General features: G+C 49.7%; 1 protein-coding gene across 1 annotated transcript in view; it reads right to left on the reverse strand.

The window, feature by feature from the left end:
- NDE1 (nudE neurodevelopment protein 1) overlaps nucleotides 1-5,677 on the reverse strand; it is a 35,767-nt gene extending 30,090 nt beyond the window's left edge. Inside the window, exon 1 of the mRNA XM_052663792.1 lies at nucleotides 5,658-5,677. The gene's annotated coding sequence lies outside the window, so the exon portion shown is untranslated. The remainder of the gene's footprint in view (nucleotides 1-5,657) is intronic.
- Nucleotides 5,678-6,000: the final 323 nt, after the last annotated feature.

Here is a 6,000-nt window from a genome sequence, read left to right on the forward strand (position 1 = left end):
TCTGTTCCTTGAACATACCAAGCGTGCTCCTGCTTCAGGGCCTTTGCACTGGCTGTTCTCTCTGCCTGGAATGCTCCTCCTTCAGATCTCTGCCCGCAGGGTCCCTTCTTGCCATTCAGACCTCAGCTGAACCATCTTCCCTAAAGAAACCTTCTCTGAAGATCCCACCAAATACCTCCTCCAGCCCTTCACTGCCACATTAATCCCTGCTTCATTTTATTTCATTACTTTATGAGCTGTGTTTCTGTTTTATCTGAAAAAGTTGGCTTAAAACTCAACATTCAAAAAACGCAGATCATGGCATCTGGTTCCATCACTTCATGAAAAATAGAAGGGGAAACAATGGAAACAATGACAGACTTTATTTTCTTGGGCTCCAAAATCACTGCAGATGGTGACTGCAGACATGAAATTAAAAGATGCTCCTTGGGAGAAAATCTATGACAAACCTAGACAGCATATTAAAAAGCAGAAACACTACTTTGCCGACAAAGGTCTGTCTAGTCAAAGCTATGGTTTTTCCAATAGTCACGTACATAGGTGAGAATCGGACAAGAAGGCTGAGCGCCAAAGAATTGATGCTTTTCAACTGTGGTGTTGGAGAAGAGTCCCTTGGATTGCAAGGAGATCAAACCAGTCAATCCTGAAGGAAACCAGTCCTGAATACTCATTGGAAGGACTGATGCTGAAGCTCCAATACTTTGGCCACCTGATGCAAAGAGCTGACTCATTAGGAAAGACCCTGATGCTGGGAAAGATTGAAGGCGGGAGCAGAAGGGGATGACAGAGGATGAGATGGTTGGATGGCATCACCAACTCAATGAACATGAGTTTGAAAAAGCTCCAGGAGATGGTGAAGGACAGGGAAGCCTGGCGTGCTGCAGTCCATGGGGTCACAAAGAGTCAGACACAACTGAACGACTGAACAGCAACAACTGGAATATAAGTTTTGAACACAGGGATCCTCACCATCATTTTTTTTCCCCCCTAAATTCCCAATGCCATGAACAGTGTCTGGCATATAACAGGCATTCAATAAATGCTTGCAGAAGAAAAGAACACAGGGCAACATAGAGGCTGACCACTCACTGGAAGGGGATGTGACATTAAGGGAAAGAAGCAAGAGACTCTCTGAAGGCTAGTTTTTATAAATCCCTAGGATACTTAATGTGTATCTGCATGCTCAGTCACTCAGTCATGTCTGACTCTTTGCAACCCCATGGACTATGGCTCCTTTGTCCATGGGATTCTCCAGTCAACAATACTGAGTGGTTTCCCATTTCCTTCTCCAGGAGATCTTCCCGACCCAGGGATTGATTCTCTCTTGCGTCTTCTGTATCAGCAGGCAGATTCTTTACCACTATGCCATCTGGGAAGCCACCACCACTTAGCCAAATGGCTGAGAAAGGGACTTAATAGGATGCGGAAAAACCTTTCTCGCTCAGCACCTGAGTGGCATCTCATTGATGGGAAGGGGCTGAAGGACAGGGTGTCATGTTGGAAACTACCCATTTCCCAGGTTTTCATGATAAGGAATATTCAGTACAGTTACTGGATAATAACCTTCATCCTGCAGCCTTACCAAAGACGAGTTTCAGAAAAGGGCACTGTTATCATGGCCAGCGAGGCTTAGGACTTAAGCCTCAGTAAAGAAATGAAATTGAGCTGTTTTAGGAGGCGCTTCCACTGTGGTTCTAATTACAACCCCTGCATTTTAAAAACACCCCTTAGGGAAGAAGAAGACGATGCTCAGGGCTAAGAGGAAAGAAATAACAGCTCAACTTCATTTTCTTCTGAAACACCACACTTAAAAATCTAAACCTTTATTTTTTTCCACTTGAAAATATCTCAGAAAAGTTCTAAAAGGCATTCTTGTCTGCCACAGACAGCAGGCAAGATGACTGGCAAAGGTTCCCCTTTCCCAGCATTATTTACTTGAGTTTATCATCACCTTCTGTTTGTGGGGTGCTAGGCATTTAATACATCATTTCCAAACAACTTGACCCTTTGTTTACCTCTAAGATGCTGGAGAGAGTGTGTGTGTGTGTGTGTGTGTCTGTGCACGTGCTAAGTCACTTCAATTGTGTCTAACTCTTTCTGACCCTATGGACTGTAGCTCACCAGGCTCCTCTGTCCATGGGATTCTCCAGGCAAGAATACTGGAGTGGGTTGCCATGCCCTCCTCCAGGGCCTCTTCCTGACCCAGGGATTGGTAAGGCAATCACTGGGCTTCTTGGGAAGCTGGAGCAGAAACATTACATGTCTTGCCCATCTCCATAGATGCAAAGGAGTGAGAGAGGCAAACCAGACCCAAGTGCAAGGGAGACTTTGAATTCAAATTCAAGGTCTCTTTGGGGTTGCCGATAGACTGCATAGACATCAGATTCAGTTTTGGGGCCAAGCAGTCTTTTAAAAGGCAAGGTGACAGGCAGGCGTCAGTGCGTAGTCATAGTATACACAACTTTATACCCACTGTCTTCAAGCTGGATAATGCATGCATTTATTGCATCTATGTCAAGAGACTGAGCTTGCTAACTTGGATTCTCAATACACCATCCTGCCGCATCCTGTCCCAGTAGCTCTGTGGGCAAACCTGCTGGCACCTCAAGTGTATGTGCTACAGCATGCAAGCACAACCTGGGATCTAGTGGTCCCAGAGGTATTTATTTTCTGTTCTGGATAGCTTAGATCTATTACTCTTACAAAAGCGTTTCAGCAAGCTTTTTTTTCGGCATGTTTTCCATGATCAAACTTATTAAGAAAGTCTGAAAACACACTTGAGACACACACCTTTGATTTCAAAACTCTAGAAAAGACAAAGCAGTCTTTCTCAGCTCTCCTCTGAGTGAAGAAAGCCAGCACAGCTGGTCAGGAGCAAACCACACCTACAAACCATCAGGGATTAACTTCCTCCACCCCAAGCACACTCCTTCCCAATCAAAACACATGGGAGAGGGGGAGAAAGAAGCTGCCAAAGGCCAGCACAGGTTCCCACAGCTTCCACTTTATGACGCAGGCTTTACATTTTGCATAAGTGACATCACTGGGGCAAAATCAGTCAAGAGTCAGCAAGTCTGACTTCTGTCTCAGTGCTTTCAAAGTCTGAAATGATCTACCCACAAAAAAAAACCTCAGCAGGCATGCAAGGACATATGCCCAAGGGTGTACACCATCACTGAGGGTAATGATGAGGGGGAGCTGGAGAAACTTAACTGAAGACTGATTGGAAAACTGTGCAGTTAAGAATTAAGAGTAATGATACGGAAGAAAGTTTGTTAAGAAAGTGCCATTTTTCTAGTGTGTAGCACAGGGATCTCTACTCAATGTTATGTGGCAGCCTGGATAAGAAGGGGGGTTGGGGAGAATGGACACATGTATATGTGTGGCTGAGTCCCTTCGCTGTTCACCTGAGACTACCACATGCTGTTAATTGGCTGTAGCCCAATTTAAAAAAAAGTTTAAAGTTTAAAAAAAGGAAAAAAGTGCCATTTTTGTTTGCAAATGTACCTTCCGCTGTGTACATAAACAGAAAGGGTCTGGAAGGAGGTACCAGAATGGGAGTAAGGCAGACACTAAGATGAGAACTTGTTCCTGACACCTACTACAATAAATGTTTTTTACAATAAGCATATATTGCTTTTGAAATCTTAAGGAGCTTAAACGTGAACAACAAAAAACCCAGAAAGCTACTGTCCAAGGAGAATTTTATGCTACTGAACCAAGATGCCAGAGAGTGAGTTTTTCCTACAGTGGTGTATTCCCCTCCATTCCAACACCTACGAAGTACTAGGCACTGCTGAGCATGGCAGACCCAAAGCACCCAAATCAGGACGAGGTGCAAACATTGAACCAGTTGCAGGCACAAACTGTCTGTCTACCAGCACGGTCCTGTTAGGGAATTATCTTGTGAGCAAAGGGAGTGCAATCTCTCTGGCCTTGCACGTTCTAAACCAGAAGAACACACTCCGGAAACAAAAATAACATCCTAACAGAATAAGCGAAGTTAAGAAACTATTATTCAAGATGGGAGAGAACACACTAACGAGAGGCCTCCGACACTTTAGGAGCATGGATCATCTGCATCTAATCTGACACAAAAGACACACCAAGAGGAAAAATTCAAGTTTCAAAAGTGGTGAAATACCCATGGTGGAGGGGGGGAGGTCAGGACTGGTCAGAGATTAGATAATAGGTGGCTCTGAGAGTCCCAGGACTACGACCCAGGGATTGAACCCAGGTCTCCCGCATTGCAGACAGACGCTTTACCGTCTGAGCCACAAGGGAAGTTCAAAGGACCCTACCCACATCCTATGCTTCCCCGGTGCCTCAGATGGTAAAGAATCTGCCTGCAATGTGGGAGACCTGGCCGGGGTGGATCCTGGGTTGGGAAAATCCCCTGGAGAAGGAAATGGCAACCCACTCCAGTATTCTTGCCTGGAGAATCCCATGGACAGAGGAGCCTGGTGGGCTACAGTCCGTCAGGTCGCAAAGATGTGGACACAACCGAAGCGACCTTAGCACGCAGCATACACAAGCGACTCACACACACACACACACACACACACACACACACACACCCCCCCACACCCTACAATGCCATCCTTTCCTAGAATACATCAACAAAACTCACAGAGAAAATCTGAAATTTCTGTACAGCACAGGCTGCATAGGCCATTTCTTTAGAAAGGAATTTAAAGGGACCTACAAGTAGAGAGAGTCACAGCCAGGTACAAAACCCTGGACCAAGAAATCAGGGAAGGTCAAGCCCTCAGGAGACAATGAACTTGAGAGGACTGGAGAAGATAACCTTAGGTTCCCCCCAAAAAGCAGTGCCCAGAGGGGTTTCCTATGACCTCAGAGAGGCAGGTAAGCCCAGTCACCGCATTCAAGCTCTAGAAGAAGCGTTTTCATCCTTTATCCAACCCTTCCCCAAAGTGCTGTCAAGGGAAATCTGAGCCGTCCTGCAGCAGAGATCTAAGAAAGGCGGAGGGAACAAGACCGTTCCAAACACGTTCCCAAAGGGAGGGGAGTGCCAAGGAGGGGGTCGGTTTTTGGAAAGAGGACTACGCCGAGGGTGGCAGCGGGGTGGGGACGTGGGCAAGCATGGGGACGGCGGGGGGCTACGATGACGGAAAGGGAGGTGGTGGCAGCAGGAGGAAAGGGCGAGGGCTGCGGGGCAGAAAACTGAGCGAGAAGGGAGACCAGGCGACTCTAGGAAGGATGTCGGGGTGGCGGGGGGTGGAAGGGAACAGGGCAGAGCAACCGGGCTCCGGGGACCCGGGACGAGCAGAGCAGAAGGGCCCAGGAAGTCAAGCAGGGAGGGGAGGGCAGCGGGGTCGGAGAGAGGCGAGCGCAGAAAGAGAAAGAAAGTTGGCGAAAGGGTGAAGAGCCGGGCGTGCAGGACACAAGGGTGGGAAGGCACAAAGTTAGGAAGGGAGGCTCCGGAGAAGGGAGATTTTTCGAGCCCAGCGCCCGGGAAGCGACGCCCAAGTGAGGGGCGCGCCAACTTCCCTGCACCGCGCCGGCCGGTGGTCCCGAGAGCGCGGCGGGCGCCGGGCGGGCAGAAGAGTTTCCCCGCGGCCGTGGCGATGATGAGGACGGCGGCGATGGCAGCCTCCGAGCAACCCTTACCCCGGGGGCCGCAGCTCCGCACTTACCGGCTCCGGCTCTGCGGACCAGCGGCGGCGGCGGCGGCTGCTGCGGCTGGGGGGCGGTGCAGCCCGCGGCCTCCGGCCACCGCCCCCGCCCCCGCGCCCGCGGCCGGCGTTGTCCATTGGCTGCCGCGCCCCGGGACCGCGTCCCCCGCGGCCAATCAGCGCCGAGCAGCGCCTTTTGGAAACTTTTTTCCCTAGGTCCCGGGCGCGGCGCGGCCACGCGGCGGCCCTAGGCGGGCTGGCGGGAGGGGTTCTGGGAGGCTCCCGCTGCTGGGCAGGGTTCTGGCCGAGCTTGGAGGCTGCGGGCTGCTCTCTAGACACCGGGGGGAACTGGCTTGGACTTGCG

Source organism: Budorcas taxicolor, chromosome 2, assembly GCF_023091745.1.
Source record: "Budorcas taxicolor isolate Tak-1 chromosome 2, Takin1.1, whole genome shotgun sequence".
NCBI lineage: Eukaryota > Metazoa > Chordata > Mammalia > Artiodactyla > Bovidae > Budorcas > Budorcas taxicolor.